We start from the raw sequence: 22,624 nt of genomic DNA, 5'->3' as shown, positions 1-22,624 counted from the left end.
TCTCGAAGCAACCTTAGCTTGACTCTACAAGTCTACCATTTTCAAGAAAGGATGACATTTGGAAGCAGTTACACTACTACTGGGATTTGTCCTATTCTCTATATAATTTATTATTTTAATCATAAAATGAGCTGTTGTCTGACATTTGGTAGGTTGTTGTAAGGAGACAGGGTTTCATTGTTTGACTTTTTTCAAAGTTACGTATAAAAAGAGTAAGTGATAAGGCAAATGGCAGTCTCACAAACCATTATTGGAATCAGATCGTGAACACATGGCTTCCTTCTCAATCTTGGTAAAATATGAAATTACCAGGACTTCTAACACAATTAAAGTCATAATTTGTAATCTGGAAGTGGAAATTAGTGAAAGGATCTCTGGCTGCAAAAAGGATGGCCAGTGGGCAGAGAGTTTAGCCTAGAGGTAGAGTGCTTGCCTAGCATGCACAAAGACCCGGGTTTGATTCCTCGGTACCACATATGCAGAAAAAAGCCAGAAATGGTGCTGTAGAGCTCTAGCCTTGAGAAAGCCCAAGGACAGTGCTTAAGCCCTGAGATAAAAGCCCAGGACTGGCAAAAAAAAAAAAAAAAAAAAAAGAATGGCCAGTGAATAGGACCAAAAGTGACACAAGGACATCTGGTCAGTAAGGATGCCAGGGAAGCAGAGCTAGCCAGTTAAAACCCGGAGACTTATAAGCAAATCATTAAGAATAAAACCCATGCCCTTAAGTGTTTAACAAAGATAATGAAAAGATGACTTTAATGAAAACCAAATACATCCACGCACATGATTTTGTTGAACATGCAACATTCTCAAAGATGGCTGAAAAGCATGGGAAAATACTTAGAGTATGATAAATCAAGGGAACATATGAAATAAAAAGTATATATGTCTATAGAGTCATAAATTTTATGTCTATGTAGTTGTGTTTATATTTCTAAGATACATTAATATGTATCTATGACATACAAACCCTCAGCCTAATTTTAATTATGTTCTAAAATCTAAGAGCCAGTGATTATATATAGAGATTCCCTTCTTAAACACTTGTTTGTCAGACAGGTCATTGGAAATATGATGTAAAAATCAATGTTAATAAATTCTTTAAATAAAAAGTTAAAAAAAAAAAAGAATGAAACAAAGCATTAAGCAGAGTTCCATCAAAACAGTTTGAAGATGAAGAGCACAGTCTGGATAAAGTTGGAGAGAATTCTTTATGTCATCAAGGAGACAAGGAGAAGTAAGCTGAGGGGTCTGTGGCATGTTAGAAGAATTGAGGGGTCACGTTTAATGCAGAGCTGGGAAGTAGGTGAAAACCAAAATAATTTAAAATCCAGATAATTTAAATAAGTAATACAATTCTAAAATCTCCAGAAAAGCAACAAATGTGTTTCCGTTTCTACTTTGCTTACACATTTTAAAAATTAGAGTTTGTTGAACAAAAGGAATCCCCACTTCCTCCTCAGCAAATTAGGTACCTCTCAGCAATGGAAGTGTAGAACTATGTTTATTGTAATGGGAAGATGCTGTGATCCTCTAAAAAGTAAAAATCCAAAAAAAAATGCCATATGCCAGATGTTTACCTCATGTTAACCCTTGTAACACAACTCTGAGGTGCAGACATTAACATTACAAAATTTAACAATAAGACATTGAGTCTCAAAATGTTTAAGTCCTTTGTGTAAACTCACAGAACCAGTACCAAACAAATCTATGGCTTAACCAGTGGCTTGCCTTATTCTAAAACTCATGCCTATAATAAAAAAATACAACCTCATTTCTAAGAGAAAATAAATAAAATACATGGTCCAACTACTTCATTTACTAACATGCACTTTTTTCTACAGTCGTGTTGTGTCATGAACGTGTCATGTTGTTTCTGACAATCTGGAGTCAAGAAATTGAATTTTTCCAGAGAGGATTAAGAATTGCTGTTGCTATGTTTGTAATTAAATTAAATTCTCTTCTTTGGGATCTTTGGGCCACACAGGAGTTGTACATTCAGACAACAAATCTGCTTTTATATACCAGCTTGTGATGCAAATTCTCAAGGGAGATTTTCCTGTTTTTCTTCTTCACAGCACTGTTAATAAATCTCCTTCTGTTCCTTCCTATGTTTATGTGGAAAGTAGGGTGGGGGGAAGTCCCTACCTTTGTTGTATTTCTTAGTGATCTATCTTATTATCAATAACTAATCATATAATAGTATATATCAAAATACTAATATTAAGGATCCATAAAGTGAGCTTGTTCTGCTTGCTTTTTTGTTTTCATTTTTTGCAAAAAAAAAAAAGAGCATGAATTTAATTTTTTTTTTTTTTGCCAGTCCTGGGCTTGGGCTCAGGGCCTGAGCCCTGTCCCTGGACTTTCTCAAGGCTAGGGCTCTACCACTTGAGCCACAGTACCACTTCTGGCTTTTTGCTACGTATGTGGTACCAAGGAATCGAACCCGGATCTTTGTGCATGCTAGGCAAGCACTCTACCACTAGGCCAAACTCCCGGCCCATGAATTTAAATTTTTTAAAGAATTTTAAAAACCGAATCAGCCAACACATTAAGGAGCTGAACCAACCACCAGATATAGATGTTTAGGAAAGAAAAAAAATGTCCTTCTACTCTTGTTAAAACAAACAAAAAATTGGTAAAGTCTTGCCTAGTATGCATAAAGCCCTAGCTCTGATTCCTTAGTAGTACATAAACAAAAAATAACTAAATAAAAATATTTTTTTTAAAGCCAGAGCCTCCTTGAGCCTTATCTGTCCCTCTCCCCTTCAGCCTATTCAGTATGGCTAAGCTGTGTATTCTGGAGCAGTGCAGCACATCTCCATTAGTCTAGGCTGACATATGTGTTGGAACACACACATGTAATCATGTACAACAAAAGAAATGATAGCTAGTCAGGAGGCAGAGCTACTCAGGAAGTTTGTGGTTCAAGGCCAGCATGGGCCAGAAGTTTAAAAGATTAAATCACAGCTAACAAAAATCTGGAAATGGTGGTATGTGCCTATCATCCCAGCTACATGGGGAGTATAAACAGTAAATAGGAGGATCATAGTGCAGATCAGCCTGGCATGAAAGCAAATCCTTATTCAAACATCAACTAAAGTACATAAGACTGGAGATGTGGCTACAGAGGGCATGGCCAACAAGCACAAGGAGTGCAAAGGAGTGCTTAGGAAGGAGAGAGACAGACAGAGAAAGAGAGAGACAGAGAGAGAGACAGAGACAGAGAGAGAGAGAGAAAGAGACAGAGAGAGAGACAGAGACAGAGAGAGAAAAAGAGAGAGAGACACAGGAAGAAATTATATATAATGTGTATAATATGTAATTTCATATAAATAGATCTATACAATAAATTAGCTATATGTACAGAAACTTCTTGCTAGGATTCTGTCCAGCCTTGTCCTAAATATCACTTTATCTAGCTGTCTAGCTATCTTGTAAAAACTGAGCCCCTAATCTCAACCCTTAGCTCTCTGTACTAACTTGAATCAGAATTGAATTTAAATTGTAGGGCAACTAGATGGTGTCCAAAACAATTCAGAAAGGCCTCCATGTGGGAAAATACACAAATTTGGAGTCACATATGTTGTGGGTATTGAAACGCAGTTTTATTTTTTCCTTTCGATCACGTTTGTGTGCCAGCTCATGTGGGCCACATTCCATCTAGAGGGAGTAAGATGGCCATACAGTTCCAGCCATGGTTGAATTAAGATTGCTTAAGCTGGACTGTCTAGCTACTCACAAGGTTGAGATCTGAGGATCACAAATCGAAGCCAGCCCCATGAGGAAAGTCCATGAGACTCTCATCTCCAACTAAACACCTGAAACTCAGTGGAGCTGTGACTCAAAGTGATAGAGCACTAGCCTTGACCCAGAAAGGAGGCTCGTAGATAGTGCCTAGGCCCTGAGTTCAAGCCCCATGATTGACCAAAAACTCTGGATATCAAGGCGTGGTTCCAGTGGTAGAGTGCTAGCCGCAAAATAAAAAGGCTCACGTACAGCAGGCACCTAGGCCTTAAGTTCAAGCCCCAGGTTCAGCATTCTTCTGAATTCTCCTCATCTTTAAGAAATCACCTTTTTTTTTTTTGCCAGTCCTGGGCTTGAGCTCAGGGCCTGAGCACTGTCCTTGGACTTTCTCAAGGCTAGAGCTCTACCACTTGAGCCTCAGCACCACTTCCGGCTTTTTTCTATGTATGTGGTATGGAGGAATTGAACCCGGGTCTTCATGCTTGCTAGGCAAGCACTCTACCACTAGGCCAAACTCCGGCCCAGAAATCACCTCATTTTTAATAGGTAATTCCTGGTAGGGCACACTGTAGTGTCAATCATCACATTGTAATGGCTAGTGTCAAATGTTTCAAAGAGAGAAGCCAGTAGTGAAAAAATGCAGCCTGGGAGAAGATGGTCTCTGAAGATGGTGAAGAGAGAAATTTCAGAATAAATGCAATAAAATTTCTATGTAGTAAACTGCTTGACCTTCTTGCCTTTCATTCTGCTTATTCTTTTTTTTTTTTTGCCAGTCCTAGAGTTTGAACTCAGGCCTTACACACTGTCCCTGACTTTCTTTTGCACAAAGCTAGCATTCTACCACTTGAGCCACAGCACCACTTCCAGCTTTTTCTGTATGTGGTACTAAGGAATCAAACCCAAGGCTTCATGTACGCTAGGCAACACTCCACCACTAAGCCACATTCCTATTCTTCCCCCAGCCACTGTCTAACTCAGCTCTCACCTCAGTCCATGTGAATGAGATCCTCAAAAAAATAAAAAAAACCCAAAAAATCCTTAAGCTCTTAAAATGTCTAACTGTATGGGGGCTATTATGAGGGTTACATTATTACTGAATAATGTAACATGCTGTGAATGTTGTGTTTAATCTTAATAACAAACTCTTTTCTAAAGACTTGCCAGAAAAATTGATTTTGTTGAAAGTAATTTATATTTGGAATGCAGCAGACAGGTTACCTCCTGTCCCAGGATAGTTAACTAGTTTCACACCATTAAATAGAAGAGGAGATTGTTTGTATCATGCATTACCCAAGAATGACCCAAAGTCTACAATAAATGAACAGTGTAGTGCAATTGTGTTCTTGTATCTAACTTGGGCTTATTTAAGACAGGAAGGAGGAAGATTGGCCATCTTCAGAAATACGCTAACACTAAAGCACTCGGTTATATTTCAAAGGCTTATCACACGAGGTTGAGAAGATTAAAATCCATTTTCAGCCAGATGCCAGTATCTCTGGCCTGTAATTGTCGCTACTCAAGAGGCTGAAATCTGAGGACTGTGATTTGAAGCCAGCCCAGGCAGGCTTCAAGTCATTAAGACTCTTATTTCTCATTTCTAATTGAACACCCCCAAAATAACTCAGAAGTGGAGCTGTGGCTCAAGTGTTCTACCAATTGAGCACTAGCCCAGAGGCAGTTCCTAGGCCCTGAGTTCAAGCCCCAGGAACGCCACCCCCCCACACACACACAATCCACCCGTCTTATGCAACTGTAACTCCTCTGTACATCACCTTTCTAATAACAGTAAAACAAATAAATTAAAAAAATCCATTTTCAAATATGCCTGGATTGAAGATTTCTACATAACTGACAAGTTTATCCAGCGAGTCAAAAATGTTTTTCAAAAGCAAATATTCTCTAGTGATGAATAGTAATGTGTCCCTTTGTTTCTCTAGTCCAAAATGACTGTGCCTGCCTTAATTTTCTGTATGCACAGCTCTGCAGCATCCCCTCTACGCCTGAACAGGTCCTGAATGGATTTCCCATTTGTAGTGAGTAGGACAGACTTGGGACTGATGAAGGGAAAAGTAGATGCCCACGAGGTGGCAGTAGTATATGCAAGCTTTAGTAGGATGCTGCTTGGATGGGTGTGCAGACAGGGCAAGACCTGTTAGAACGGGACAGTCTAGGAACTGCTAGGGGGCAAATATCATTACCCAGAAGGGGGAGTCAGACAAAGGCACTCCACTGGAGAAGGGATTACATATCGAGGTGATGCCAGTGAACTATCCAACAGGGAGAATGCCCCTGAGAGCAGCCGGTGTTTAGGGTCTTTATACTTCAAGGTTGATTTTATTTACAGCTAGACGTTAGGAAGAGTTTCTGGAGGTTTGAAAACATGGATGTGTCCTCAGTGACTGAATATCTGCTTCTTTGGGACCCTGTTTAAAATACTTGGATGTCTATTTGGGTTTGGTGCTGTAGGCTTTCAAGCTCAGGCGTCTTAGCTCACTGTGAACAAGGAAGTAACCCTGGGATGCACAAGAGGCCCTCTTTAGCTGATCTCTGTGACACTGTTTCCTCCATCCCACAGGTTCTTTCTGTGTAGGGATGCTGTTCCTGCCATGACAGTCCTGTCCCAGGCAGTTCAGGGACCTGGCATCTCCAGAAGGCAGGAGCTTAGTCCATTCACATCCAATCCTGTCATCCTTGGCTTTCTAAAGGCTTTGATTACTCTAAGACCTTCATAATGTCACCCCATCTATGAAGGCCATGTCCTGCTTAGGCTCCTAGCCTTGTCTTTGTGGCTTCACATGTAATACTAAAAATATCCCTGCATAGTAACTAGTATTGCTTCCAACTGACTTGGAAAGTAAAACAATATGCTGTGCATGGTGTGTGTGTGTGCGTGTGTGTGTGTGTGTGTGTGTGTGTAATTATCTAAATTCACATCCAGCCAGTTTCACCCAGCCTCCCTAATACCAATTACATAAATGACCCCAATGGATTTGTGCTGTCCAAACACAGTAACCATAAACTAAGTAGCTGCAAAGCACTGCTATGAACTGAAATGAACTGCAAGTGTCAAATCCAGTTGGTCACAGAGAAGTTGCATGGCTGGGTTGTCTTAGTAGGCTGCATTCTTAAAATTAATCTTGTGGGTTTTCTTAATTTTTAATATGGGTTCAGCAATATAAAGGAAACATGTTATGTCCTACATCTAGGACTGTGATCCATGCATTCAGTCAACATTTACCAAGGGCCTTCTAGGTAACTGACATACCAATAATGGATAGGAAAAATGCCTCCTGTCAAGGAGCTTGCATTTTAGTATTGGAGTCAAAATGCAGCAAGTGAGTGAAATAAATAGTCTGAGAGATATTAACAATTATTATTATTATTGTCATAGGTAAAGTTAGAAAAAAGTAAGTAAAGAGAACAGTTAGTGGTGAGACTTAAAAACAGTCCATGGTGAAAAAATGGTATTAAAAAAAAAAACCTAACAGATCTGAAGGAGCAGGCCATACGAATCCCTAAAGAAAAGTGCATGCAAGGAACTGAGAAGAATGCAGGCAAAGGCGCTGCAGCAGAAGAGTGCCTGCCTTCTGGGCGGCCTCGGTGGAGACCTTCTGGAGAAGCAGGTATATGGCGGCCTCAGTATCCCTCCACTGTGATGTGATATGAGCCACCTCTTAGCTGAATCCTGTCAGCTGCCTTAGTGAGAACAGCCTCTTTCAAATGGGCAAGAGTGAAGAGGTTCTTTAGCAGCAGAGTGCCCACCCAGCAAGCATGAAGCCCAACGCAGATACAAATGTTTGGGAAATTTGCATTTCCATAGATGTGATAACTTAACATGAGGCAAATCTAAGAGCCTACAAGCATTCAGATGATGTGAGAATTCAAATGACAAAATATATGACATCTTTATTTTTATTAAATTCAACCAGAAATTTAGCATAACCTTCCTCAATGTAAGTAAAAAGACTCCTAACCTCACAAAGAATGAGGTAGCACTGGATAATTGGAAAATATTAGTCAAAAATGCAATTAATATACCTAATATATGGATCATCCCAGCTTAGCCTTGCCTACCCTAAATGTGCTCAGAACACTCACATTGACCAACAGCTGAACAAAACTCACACAAAGCCTGCTTCATAATGGAGTATTGGGTATCTCATGTAATTTTTTTCATATTGAACTGAATGGGGAAAAAAAAGAATGGCTGATCAGATAAGGAGAGGGACCAGTGTTGATATCATGCATGCTCGGAGGACACATTGGGGACTTCCAAAAGGCACCATATGGGATGAAGAGCGGGAAACTGGGAGATGGAGCAAAAACATCTTCAAGAAGTTTTGCCATCAGAAAGAATGACATTGTCCCATTTGTAAGGAAATGGAAAGACTTGGGAAAAAAATCATATTAAATGAAGTAAGCCAGACCCAAAGGAACATAGGCTCAATGGTTTCCCTCATTTGTAATAATTAGTACATATCTAGGACTCTCCTAGCAGAGGATTGCAATAGCTCAAAACCTGGGTATATAAAGTCATATAGGATGAAACTAAATGAAAGGATCTCCAGGATATGGAAACAAGAGCTTTATCTTGTGTGATTGTTGTTCTTAATGCACTATGTTATTTCTCTTCTCTTTTTTTTTTTTGCCCTTATGGTTAATCTCATACTGTTACTGCATCTGACTTTGTTACTTGGTCTATTGTATATATGTTTATTTGTTTGTTTGAAATAGGGAAGGGAAGGGGGAAAAACAAGATGATTGGGAGGGGGTGGGGGGAGGGAGATGGAGACAAAAACATGAGAAAAGGTATTGATGTGTGACAAATAATATGCTTACTACCTGACAAATGTAACCATAACCTGTCTATACATTATCCCAACAATAAAAAAAGAAAGAAGTATGATTTCCAAATGTCACCATGGGAGCTGCTGAATACCAGAAGACAAAGTCACAGCACCAATTGCTTTCAGCCATGTAGTCAGGGTGAGGTCACTAATCAAGACAGGAGCAAGAGAGTTGAGGCCAAGGACAAGAGAGTGATGTTCAGGGGCCAGGAGGGTAGCCTAGAGTGCTTGCCTAGCATGCATGAGGACTGGCAAAAAAAAAAGAGAGAGAGAGTGATGTTCATAATTGACCTTGGAAGTTAAGGGGAAAAGTAAAGACGTATAGGAAGTGAAAGGCAGAGAAAATGTGGTGGGACCTTAGGGGCTGTGCATAGCAAGACAAGGGTAAGAAGCTGGGATGGAAGGGGACAAAAATCATTAGTAAGCAAGTCATGGAACCATGAGTATGTATGGATAATTGAAGCCCAAGAACTAAGATAGAACTCAGCTGGAGAGAGGAACCCAAAGGCTAAAATATTTTTTTTAATTTAGTTATTTTGTTGTAAAGGTGATGTACAGAGGGCTACAGTTACATAAGTAAGGTAACGAGTACATTTCTTGCCGAACATTGTTACTCCTCCCTCACTTTTCTCACTTTCCCTTCTCCTGCCCCCTCCTCCCCACCCAAGTTGTAGAGTTTTATTTCCAGCCTAGAGTCTTCTGGGTATCATGGGTGCATTAGTTCACCCCTTGTCCTTTGTTTCAGTTTGGTTATTCCCCTTCCCATACCCAACTTAGGTAAATGTATATATAAGACACAGAGGACCAGAATCAAAGACAGTGAGTGACAACAGGGGATAAACCAAAGGGAAAGAGAAAAAAAGAAAGAATTTCATACAGTATATTAAAAACAACAACAATAGCAATAAAAACTTCTTGTTCCATATCTTGGAGTACACTCTGATTCACATCATTTTATATGGTCACATGAATAAACCTATTGAGCTGTTGTGATCCTCTACTACAGCTATTCTAAACATACTAATGGGTACAAATGAGGGAAACCATGGAGCCTGTGTCTTTTTGACTCTGGTTTACTTCACTTTATATGACTATTTTCCCCAATCTTTCTATTTTCTTACAAGTAGGGCGATATCATTCTTTCTGATGGAAACATAGAATTCCATTTGTGTATATATACATTTTCTTGATCCATTCCTTTACTGAGGGGTATCTGGGTTGGTTCAATATCTTGGATGTGGTAAATAATACTGCAATGAACATCGTAGTCCTGGTAGCTTTAGTGTGGCTGTGTTTGCGATCATTCAGGTAAATACCCAAGAGTGGGATTTATGGATCAAAGGGAAGTTCAATGCTTAGTCCTTATTGCTTTCAGAGTGGTTGAACCAGCTTACATTCCCACCAACAATATAGTAGCATTTCTTTTTGGCCACATTCCTGCCAGTACCTACTATTGTTCATTTTCTTGATTATGGCCATTCTAACTGGAATGAGGTGGTTTTGATCTTCATTTCTTTTCTGGCCAGAGATGTTGGACATTTTCTCATGTGCCTATTGGCTGCTCTTGTTTCTTCTCCAGAGAAATCCCCTTTTAATTCTTTAGCCCACTTATTAATGGGGTGCTTATTTCTTTGAGGATTTTCTTATTGGGGGATTTAATTTTTGAGCTTTATGTATATTTTTTACATATGAGACTCTTGTCTGCTCTGTAGACAGTGAGGCTCTTCTCCCAATCTGTGGGCTTTCTATATCCTTTGCCATGCAGAAGCTCTGCAATTTAATGCAATCCCATTTATCCAGCCTTTCCTTGATTTGTCGTGTTTCTGGATTTTTATTTAGGAAGTTCGACTTTTGTCAAGGAGCCCATGCTTATCCTCTATCCCTTCCTGTAATATTTTCAGAGTATCAGCTTTTACTCAAGATCTTTGATCTATTTGGAGTTGACTCTGGTGCAAAGTGATATATAGGGGGCTAACTTTAGTTTCCCACATGTGTATGGCCAATTATGCCAGCACCATTTGTTGTCTATCTTCCTTCCATCTGATAATTTTGGTTCCAAAGGGCAAAATTGTAAAGAAGATAAAAGAACATGAGTGGTGATGTTAGAGAAAGGCAACTGATGGGACAGAGCCTGCTTCTGTTCATTTCAGCCTGATTTAGAAGGAATGGGACTGCAGCTACCTGTCCCCTCTGTAAGACCTTTGTCCACGGGTTGAGATAATTCGAATTCATCAAGCATTTCTTTTACACAGCATATTTACATAGAGAGCAGCCTGAAGACTGGATCTTTCTTTTTACAAAAATCACACCTTGATATTGTTTCAAATGCCCTAGTCTAGAGCAGAACAAACAACACGCTTTTTGTTATTAAGGGGAAAAAACGTCATTTTCCCTCAAACCCCGCAAAGCATTTCACAGGCCTGGTCTTTCAGTGTTACATGATGACTGGAAGAAAGTGTTCCTCAAACTATGTTCCTGTCAAACATGGTCCAAATCTCCTCATATAATTATTGTCATCGAGCCTGTAATTATTCAAGTCTTTACTTCAGTTACAAGCATTGCCAGAGAAGCCAACATTCTTCTTTACTGCTTTCCTAGCCAATCCATTTCTCAAGCCTTAGAACAGCCGTGTTGATGAAAATTAATGAGCAAGACAGCTATTCAAAACCAGAAAGTAAATGACCACATGGCCAAAATCTCAGTTATTTTTGAAGACATTCTCAGAAGTAACACAAAGCAATACACCCTATAGAAATAATCACACTCTGTCATTCCACCTGCCTGAAGAACTGAGGATGTGACCTATTCATCTTCTCTATTTTGTTTTTCCTTACCATTACATATGACTGTGTTCATTTTGGTCACGAGAAGCACCCATTGCCTAGAACAACCCATCATCCACAAAGCAGGAGCAAGTGTGTACTGAATGAAGATATAAGTGAAAAGAAAAGATGTATACAAGAAATGCTAGCCTGAGCACAGAATATTTTTAGGAAGATTTTTCATTTCATAATAAGGAGGCAACTGTTTAAAAAAAACATTTTCTGCAAGCTTAAATTGTTGAAATATAGTAATGTCACTGAAGGGACTGTCGACCATTCTGTTGAAAAGAAAATTTCACATAAGTAGGAAAAAGCAAAGATGAAATGTCAGTCCAGGGGATAATTTTACTGGAAAAGTAAGTACTAAAAAACAATGTCCTGTTACAGAACTACTCCATCCAGCACACTGTGTATGCTTGACAAAGCTCTTTCATTAGTATGATTTATGTAATGGTGGGTTTGAACAAGCTCAGATACACACATAGTAAACATAACAATTACACAAAAATGTAGGAAGAACTTTTTTTGTCTAGTTTTGAGAAATAGATAAGTCCTACTTCTGGTTGATAATTACAGTAATATTTATGGGAATTACTGTGTTAACTTCCATAAGTCATTTCTTGCCAAAGGATCAATTTAATACTCTGTCCCCAGAAACATCAATCGTCTGAATAATTTCCTCCTTATAGATTCAGGCAACATGAGACAGCATTTTCAGATATTCCTGGCTGACTTCCAATTCATTGATTTAGTTTAGGGAATGTGGAAAGAGAATGAGGGGGTTAGAGGGAGGATGAATCATGAGCACAAAGAGAAGGAGCTACTTCCATTCACTCTGAATGGAAGATCTCCAAGGAAATAGAACTAAACCTCCCGTTCAGAAATGCCACTACCTCCCTATTTCTTATTTCCCATTTTCCCATTTAAAAGAAAAAAACTCTGCTAGTTTTGTGATGGTATGTACAGGCATTTGTGGGCCTAGTCATTTCTAAATTCATATGCTATGATTCACTTTTCCCTAAGATTTGGTTCCACTTATTTTTATTCCAGATCCTTGTGCATCTACAGGCAAAAATCTACAAATGCTCTTCTGGAAATCTTTTTCTTTAATTTGGGTGCCACGAAAGGTAAATTTCATAAAAATGAGAAGGAAAAATATACCTGTTCAAGAAACCATGCCCAATAAGAAGCAAACACAAAGGGGATCCAAATAGGGAAAGAAGAAGTGAAACTCTCCCTCTTTGCAGATAATAGCCTTCTGTATTTAAAGAACCCTGTAGACTCCACTCCCAAGTTACTTAAGCTGATTTGAAACTTTGGCAAAGTAGCAGGTATAAAATTAACCTTCAAACCCAATGGCTTTCCTATAGGCCAAAAATGAGAAGAGCAAGGCAGAAATCAGGAAAGCAACTCCTTTTGCAATAGCCTCAAAGAAAATAAAATAGTTAGGAATTAACTAAGGATATAAAAGACATTTATGATGAAAACTTTAAAAACCTGAAAAAGGAAATTAAAGCAAAACTGAGGAAGTAGAAAAACCTCCCATGCTCCTGGATTGGAAGAATTAACATCGTGAAAATGGCAATCCTGCCAAGGGCTATCTACAAATTCAATGCAATACCCATCAATATACCAATGCCATTCTTTAAGGAATAGAAGAAGCAATGCAAAAATTCATATGGAATAATAAAAGATTCTGTATAGCAAAAACAAATTTTAGCAGAAAGAACAGCGCAGGAGGAATTTCAATACCAAACTTTAGACTCTATTACAGAGCTATAGTAACCAAAACAGCTTGGTACTGGCACAAGAAAAAGCCTGAGGACCAATGAAATAGAACTGAAGACCCAGAAATCAACCCACAGACCAATGGCTACCTAAGATTTAATAAGGGAGCTAAAAATAATAGAATGGAAGAAAGACAGCCTCTTCAACAAGTGGTGCTGGCAGAACTGGTTGAGCACCTGCAGACAACTAAAGTTGGATCCTTCTTTGTCACCCTACACCAGGATTAACTCCAAATGAATCAAAGACCTCAAGGTAAAAGCATACACACTAAAAACTTTACAAGAAGGAATAGGAGACACACTAGGTCTCCTTGGCCCAGGTCAAAACTTTCTTAATAAAGACCCAGAAATACAGCAAATTAAAGAAAGTTTGGACAAATGGGAATATATTAAACTTCAGAGCTTCTGTATGGCAAAGGACATCGCTAGCAAGTTAAATAGAAAGTCCACAGAGTGGGAGAAGATCTTCACTAACCATACAATAGACAAAACCCTCATATCTAAAATATATCTATAGCTCAAAAATGGAAACACTCCAAAACAAATCTTCAAAGAAACAACCATCCCATTAAAAGATGGGCCAAAGACTTCAAGAGAGACTTCTCTGAAGAATAAGAAGGGCCTATAGACACATGAAGAAATGCTCGATATCTCTGGCTATAAAAGAAATGCAAATCAAAACAACTCTAAGATTCCACTTCACTCCAGTTAGAAAGGCCGGGATGAAGAAAACTAATAACAACAGATGCTGGAGGGGACGTGGCCAGGAGGGAATGCTGCTACACTGTTGGTGGGAGTGTAAACTCATTCAACCACTCTGGAAAGCAGTATGGTGATTCCTCAAAAGACTAAACATAGAGCTCCCCTATGACCCAGCAATCCCACTCCTTGGCATTTACCCAAATGTCCAGAAACAAGGGCATACGAAAGCTACTAGTACAATGATGTTCATTGAAGCATTGTTTACCATAGGGAAGATATGGAACCAACAAAGATGCCCCTCAGTAGATGAATGGATCAAGAAGATGTGGTGGTATTTATACACAATGGAATTCTATGTTGCCGTCAGAAAGAATAACATTGCCTCACTTGTAAAGAAATGGAAAGAGTTGGAAAAAAATCATATTAAGTGAAATAAGCCAGACTCAAAGGAACATAGACTCCATGGTTTCCCACATTTGTAATTAGTACATATCTAGGACTCTCCTAGTAGAGGATCACAGTAGCTCAAAAGCTATGTACATATGGTCATACAGGACCAAACAAAATGAGCTTTAGGATATGGAAACATGAGATTTATCTTTGTTATTGTTGTTCTCAATGTACTATGTGCAATTATTTCTTTTCTCTTTTTTCCTCTTATGGTTAATCTCATGTGGTTACTGTATCTGACTTTCTTACCTGGTGTAATGTATATATATACATTTATTTGTTTATATGAAATAAGGAAGGGAAGTAGGGAAAACAAGATGATTGGGGGGAGGAAAAGAGGGGGAAAACATGAGAAGGGGTATCAATGTTCAAGAAGTAATGCACCTACTACCTGACAAACGTAACTATTTGTATTTTTTCACTTACAAAACAAAAGAGCTGGGTACGGTGGCTCATGCCTATGATCCTAGCTACTCAGGAGGCTGAGATCTGAGGATCAAGGTTCAAAGCCAACCCCCGCTCAAAAAGACCTGAGACTCTTATCTCTAATTAACCTCTAGAAAATGGGAAATGGGGATTGGCTCAAGTGTAGGGAGGTAACCTTGAGCTGAAGAGCTAAGGGACAAGGCCCAGGCCCAGGGGTAAGGCAGTAGCCTTGAGCTGAAGAGTTCAAGGACAGTGCCCAGGCTCGTTTAAGCCCCATGACCCACATACAAAAAAAAAAAAAAACTATGTCTTAAAAAGCCTTACTATTCATTGTCAGGATTGTAGTTCACATTCTTGGTGTGCAGAAATGTGGAGTGCTGAGGGACTCCCACTTTACCCAGTTACAAGAAGAGTCCCATCACAATTTCAACCTTACACAACTTAAGGCTCACTTGTTTATTATTTTTTAATCTCAAATTCAGTTCATGATTTTCCAAGAATAAAAGCCTTGCACCCCCCCAAAAAGCAAACCTGTTTAGCATTTCAGGTAATCTTGCTTTATATACTGGAAATTTTACCTTCTATATTCCAAAAGTGGACAGCATTCCACCCTTTGCTTATCAAGCCTTTTTGTAAGTACTGGTAATATCTTGGTGGTGAAGCAGTGTGGGAATGAGGAAGAACTCCCTCCCTCCGTTCATGGATGTCCCTGATTCTTGGGAGACACAGCCTCTCACCCTTGAGGTTTATGGAAACCCAGTGTCTTTTATCCTCCTGGTCACAGAGGGGGGTCATCAGCTAACTTCCACAATCAGACCTTTCTTCTGGCTTATCATGAAGGTGGATGTATCATAACCCATGGAGGAGGAGGTTGGCTTGACTCTCTAGGACATTTCAGTGTACTTATGTAAGGTACTCACTGAATACATCTAAAGACCTTTAATGGGTTGATTTCATGGCACCAAACTGGACCTAGGAAATGGTTCTTCTCAAAAAGAAGAGTCAGGTGGCACTGTGGCTGAAGGGGAAAGGTGGTACCTTGAGCTGAAGAGCTCAGGGACAACACCCAGGCCTAGCGTTCAAGCCACACAACTGACAAAAAAAAAGAGGGATCAGATCGGAGTACCAGGGCATCTGATGTTTTCTTTACCTTCCACTATAAATAATTAATCAAAAAGCATTGTCAAATTCTGAACAACACAAATACATAATGAATTATTAACATAAACTTCTCCAATGTAATCAGTCTCTTCTTTCCTGACTTTATCCTCCTGCTCCTGGTGCTTGAACTCAGATGTCCCTGAGACATTTTGCTTAAGGCTAGTACTCTACCACTTGAGCCACAGCTCCACTTAGGCTTTCTGGCGGTTAACTGAAGATCCAGGTTGGCTTTGAACCCTAGTCCTCAGATTTCAGCCTCCTGAATAAGTAGGATTAAAGGCATGAATCAACTGCAGCTGGAATTTTTTTTTTGCTAGTGTTGGGGCTTGAACTCAGGCCTAGGCACCTTCCCTGAGCGTCTTTTGCTCAAGGCTAGCACTGGAAACATGGTGCCACGTTCTTTTTTTTCTGTTTATGTGGTACTCAAGAATTGAACTCAGGGTTTCATGGGTGCTAGGCAAGCACTCTATCACGAAGCCACATTCCCAGCCCAGCACGGGCAATTTTTATAAAACTTAGAAATAATGTTTTTTTTCCCCAGTTCAATCCAGCTGCTATTCTGGATGAGGACTTAAGGAACTCTCCATTCAGCCCTAGATAGAGATCAATCTTTATAATAAGAATGTAAGTTTTCCATGGGTGAAAACATAATAATGTGTCCAAGTCATTATTAGCACTCCTACAAAGTTGGAGGATAAGAAGAAAAAATCAAATAGAATATTGAAATTGTATTTGTGCCTCAATGAATCCTCTGAAAGAAGATTCTTTTTATTGCTTCCTGTATTTTTTTCTTTAGGGGGTGGGGAGGGGACTATGGGGCTTGCACTCAGGGCCTGGGCACTATCCCTGAGCTATTGTGCTTAAAGCTAACACTCTACCTTTTTGCGCACCACACCACTTCCAGATTTTGAGCAGGTAATTGGAGATGAGAGTCTCACAGACTTTTCTGTCTGGGCTGGCTTTGAACCATGATCCTCAGATCTCAACCTACTGAGTAGCTAGTATTATAAAGCACCAAGCTTTCCTTTCCTTTTTGAGCTTCTGGAAGACTCCAGCCCTTTCTTTTACTTATCTACATCGCTTTCCTTTCTACCCACCCCTCTCTCACCCACCCTCCGTTCCCTTTAGTGCTACCAAATAATCTCTGTTTTCCTATTGGAAATACAAATGAATACAGGGATGTAAGAGGACAAAAGGAGCAGGAGATGGCAAAGAAATAGACTGGTAGAAAGTGATTGCCACCTGTTAGCTTTTCCTGCTTCTCCTTATTTCTGGTCCAGTAGCTTTTCACTGAGATAAAGTGGTTTGTGGGTCTTGTGGGCATGCAAGGAACCCCTGTATCCTCGGTGAAATCTAATCTCAATGCATTCTGCCCAGAAGTCTGTCATTTACAGAGCCTGGTGCTTTGGGGAGCCAGGAATTGTGGGCTCCACAGCAGCTTTTGTGAAGAAAGCTTCCCATCAAAGCTTCCCATGGTGGAGTGTGGGAAAAGGAGAAAATAAGAGAAAGACGCAAAGAAGAGAGAAAATATGAGCATTAGCTCTGAGAATATTTGCATCTCAGATTATCTCACCCCAGAATATTAGGCTTGGTTTAAAAGTAGATGACAAGGATCATTTTTTCAAAGAACTTTTTCTGCAATACCTTTCAAAAGATGTCTACAGCTATAAGACTCATGTTGACATTTCAATTAATGAATGGAAGAATTGCATGTTGTGGAATCTACACCATTGAAAAAACACTACATCTCATGTATTCAAGTACTCACAAAAGATTTCTTAGAAGGTTCTGAGATTTTCACTAACTTTTGCTCATTTGGGTTCCAAGAGAAGTACTTTTTGTGCATGTATAAAAATTGTTACAAGCTGGGAGTGTGGCCTAGTGGTAAGAGTGCTTGCCAAGCATGCATGAAGACCCAGGTACCATATACATAGAAAAAGCCGGAAGTGGTGCTGTGGCTCAAGTGGTAGAGCGCTAGCCTTGAGAAAGCCCAAGGACAGGGCTTAGGCCCAGAATTCAAGTCCTAGGACTAGCAAAAAAAAAATGTTAAAAGAGGATGAAGGAGAAGATAAAGAGGTGAGTTTGATGGGATATGTTGTATGAAAAGGTCACAAAGAAACCCCTTGTACAAATAACAAATGCTAATAATCCTTTTTCCCAAAGAAGAATATAAATAAGCATAAATATACCCTTATAATATCATGTCCTTTGATATAAAGTACATAATGGCAAAGGAGAGGCCATTGGCAAAAGAAGTCAGAAAACAGACAGAAGCAACATGAGACACAAAGACAAGGAATGAGATCCTTAGTTTGGGGACCGCATGTGCTTACTGTTGCTAGCACAGAGGTTTCTCTGGAAACATTGTTCAGGGAATATGGTCAGGAATTGGCTGAAGCCAATGCCCAGAGCAGCTGAGATGCAGAGCCGGGATCTGTGGTCCCTTTCTTTTTCTTTTACTAGTGGGGGGTGGGCGTTCTCCCTATGACTCCCTTAGCTCATTTTGTCCCTCTATCACCATCTTTGTGGGTATTCTCCCTCTCCTCCCCTCTCTCTCTCTCTCTCTCTCTCTCTCTCTCTCTCTCTCTCTCTCTCTCTCTCTCTCTCTCTCTCTCTCTCTCTCTCTCTCTCTCTCCCCCCTTCTCTCCTTTCAGCCCATCTTCTAGCAATACCTCTGCCTCCATTCTTGGTCAAAGTCAGGACCTGCACCGATGTCACCACTGATTGTGTTCCAGGATATGGAGTGGCATGGAGTAGTCCTGAAGGACAGGGAGAAGATGCACACTGCTCTTCCCCACCACTATCGTCACTGTTTCTGGGCATACTGGAGCACTGAGCTCACTCATTCTTCATAGGCAAAATGCAACCTGAGCATCAATCCTGTCCAAGCCGTTAAAGTATAAGCTTACTCATCACAGAAGCTTTATCTGGTTTTGCTCATCAGTCTATCTCTGTTCCCCTGGAATAGTACCTAGCACATAGCATGTCCTCATCAATAATATGATGGAGCTGGGAGCAGTGTCTCACACCTGTAATCCTAGCTGAGATCTGAGGATCACAGTTCAAAGCCAGCCTGGGCAGTAAAGAACCAGAGACTCTTATCTCCAAGTAATCACTAGAAAACAGGAAGTGGAGCTGTGGCTCAGCCTTGAGCTGAAGAGCTCATGGACAACACCCAGGTCCATGTAGGGTGGTAGCCTTGAGCTGAAGAGCCTAGGGACAGTGCCCAGGCCCAGAGTTCAAGCCCCATGGCCCACAATAATAATAATAGTAATACTAATAATAATATGGAAACGATCATACCACTACTTAATACTATGAGCAAAATTCTAATTTCCCACTGGGGACATGGTTCATGCGGCAGAACCCCTGCCTAGCTAAGTATAAGACCCTGAGTTCAAATCATAGTACTGAAAAACACTAACTCAAATTTCCCTCCTCTCAGTCCCGTACTTCTTCCTCTGTACCTTTGGAGAACATAACATAGATTCTGCACAAATTTCCCACACGTACTGAAGGATTTGGGTGGATGTATTTATGCACTGCACCGAATTTTTTTGAGATAATGAGTGCCCTCTCTTATCTCCCTAAACATTTTTTAACCCAATGACTTCTACTCCAAACTACTTCAAACTCCTCTCTCTAGCTCTTCATGTCTTAGAGCCATTGACACCTGAATTTCCCTCCAGTGCAGAGGAAGGCATCCCTCACCCCACATTGCAATCACCTGTAGCTTTTCTAAAATACAAGTCCCTGTCTCCACTCCCAGAATTCTGATGCAGAAGAAGCTGTTGGGGCCTAGGCATTGCAACTTTCAAAATATCTCCTCAGTTGAGACATACTGTTCTAGTTTCTCCAATTCTTCATGCCCCAAAATAGTAGTCACTGTTTTTCCCTACAATTTAGAGGTTGCTTTCCCCCACCCCCAGTTGTCCTGTTTCTGTTTAAATCCAATATCTCCTAATCACCCATAATCCCTCTGGCTTCTTCTCCTACATAATCTTAGGCAAATATCTGCCAAATCACAAAGCTTTAGGCCCCCACGTTCCACCTTCATTGCTGGCCTTGTAGTCATCATTTCCTCTACCAGCAATATCTACCCAGGGTAGATATTCTCAGTCTTTTGAAGTATCTAGCCCCAGTCTGGGCATATGGAAATTTGTAAGGCATTTACTGCCAAGACCCATTGCTTCATTCTGAATCAAACAACATTTATTACCCAAGCAACCTTTCAAGGAGGTAATATTACTTTCATTTTATTTAGAAATGTCTATGCTGAAATACAATCAAAATAAAAATGCATACAGATACTGCATACATATATATGTGAGTATAGATAGATAGATACTTTTTTAAATAAAAGGTAGGATCAACTGTTGTCAACTGTGAGTAAAATCCACTTTGGGAAAACTCTCCTTCTTCCATGCCTTTTATGAACATGGCACTGGTTGTTTCTGCTGCTGTGATAGACTTGTGGGTTATTTTTTCACTGTTATTGCTGTTAAATAACTGCTTCTTTAGAGAAACAAAGTAAACACATAGGAAACCCAAGGTCTTGGCCCATCTATTAGATGGAACAAAAAGTAGACCAAATGGTAAATGCAGAGACATTTTTAATTATATCCCCAGGATTCTGAATGTAAAACCCCAGGGATTATTGTCAGCAATCGTTTCCAGGCTGTCACCTTTGCCAAGAAAGCAATCAGTGTATTGAGGTCACAGTATCTTCCCATATGTTTGCCTTTCAGTGGCCTACACGCTCCTCCATGATTCATCCCTACCACTTCCGTTTTCACCCCTCCCTTTGTCCGCTACCACCATTTTGACCTCTAGCTGGTTTTTCAAATATGTCTACCCTCTCAAAATGAGGACTATGCTGTGTCCTAGAAGCTGCCTCTACTGCACCAACACATCCCTCAAGCAGCCTCTCTTTTCACATTTAGTCTTTTCTCCAGTGTGTCCTCAGTGAGCTCATTCCATTGACCCTGTTTGAAACTTGCACCCATCCCTCCTTGCTCCCTCTTTTGCTTTTCTTCATAGAGTACTCATTGCTAGCTGGCATTGGGACAACAGAACCTAAGCCCTCCACATGGTTATTCTAACAGCATTTCACAGGCTCTATGTCATTTAATCCTCATAGCAACACAGAAATTGGATCCTCCATTGATCTCATTTCACAGAGGAGGAAAGTAAACCATTGAGAAATTAAGAAGCTCAGAGTTATAGAGTGACTGAATACTGCACTTAAAATCTAGGCACTTCAGCTCGAGAGTCCATAGTGCACCAAGCTTCCATTGTTTAACCTATTTATTGAGTGTATTTTGATCTTCCTCTATAAATTCCACACAGCCAGGATTATTTTTATTGCTATAACTTTAGTGCTCACCTATTCTGCCTGGTCCATAATGGATGCCTGGCATGTTAGTGTAATTAGTTAGCTAGTTCTCTCTCATCCTCTTCAACAGCTGGTATATGCCTGCATACCTAGATGCCTAGTAAATATCCTTCAACTACCTTTCCCTGAACATGTAACCCAACTGTCTGTGCCAGGAAAAAGCACATAAGCAAATATTACCAAGGAACTCTTTTTCTCTGACTTTTGGCAAAGAACAACCAGTTAAGTGCCAACAATTCATCACTGCCAAACAGAGCGCTTGGCCAGTGATGCAGGGAAAAGGCCTGAGACTTTTTCAAAACCAGATGAGCATGGGATGCTCACAGTGAGAGAGAAGGTTCTGCTCTGCAGTCATGTAGAGCCCTCTTGGCTCCACAAACCAGACCTGAGCACAGCTGTGTCTCCATAGAGGCAGGGGCTCTCCACAGTGCTTAAGGTCAGTGTGCAAGTCTCAGAAATGGGCAGAATGGGAATATTTCCAATTTGCATCTCACACACACACACACACACACACCTTACTCTGTCCTACAAATACCCTTTTCTCTACTCTAGTTGAAAACCATTTGGATTGACTATAACCCCTTGATCTCAGAAATTCTCATTTCTAGGACAACTGATATGGAATGATTCTGATGTTCCACTTGCTTTCATCCACAAAGACATACAATCTGCTTTGAAATAGGCTGTAGCTACCACCACAACTGGTCAGTGTAGCATTGTTTAACACAGCTAAGATATGGAACCAATCCAGACATCTCTCAGTTGATGCATGGATCAAGAATATGTGGTGTATATACACAATGGAATTTCATGCTGCCATCAGCAAGAATGATATCACACCATTCATAAGGAAATGGAAAGACTTGAAAAAAATAATATGAAGTGAAGTAAGAAAGACCCAAAGAAACATAGATTTCATGGTTTCCCTCATTTATAATAACTAGTATATGTCTAGGATAGTCCTAGCAGAGTATCACAATAGCTATGTATATATGACCATTCAAAATAAGGCTAATTGATATAAACTCCAGGATATGCAAACAAGAGGTTTTTTGGTTGTTCATGTATTGTATGAAGTTATTCCTTGTTTATTTCATTTTTTTCCCTTTGGTTTTTCCCCTGTTGTCACTCACTGTCTTTGATTCTGGTCCCCTATGTCTTATATATACATTTACCTAATTTGGGTAGGGGGAGGGGAATAACAAAAAGCTGAAATGAAGGACAAAGGGTGAACTAATGCACTGACAATACCCAGAAGGCTGGAAATAAACTCTACAACTTGGGTGT

This window comes from Megascapheus bottae, chromosome 4 (genome assembly GCF_031878675.1).
Source record: "Megascapheus bottae isolate mThoBot1 chromosome 4, mThoBot2.hap1, whole genome shotgun sequence".
Lineage (NCBI taxonomy): Eukaryota > Metazoa > Chordata > Mammalia > Rodentia > Geomyidae > Megascapheus > Megascapheus bottae.
This window is presented reverse-complemented; position numbering follows the sequence as displayed.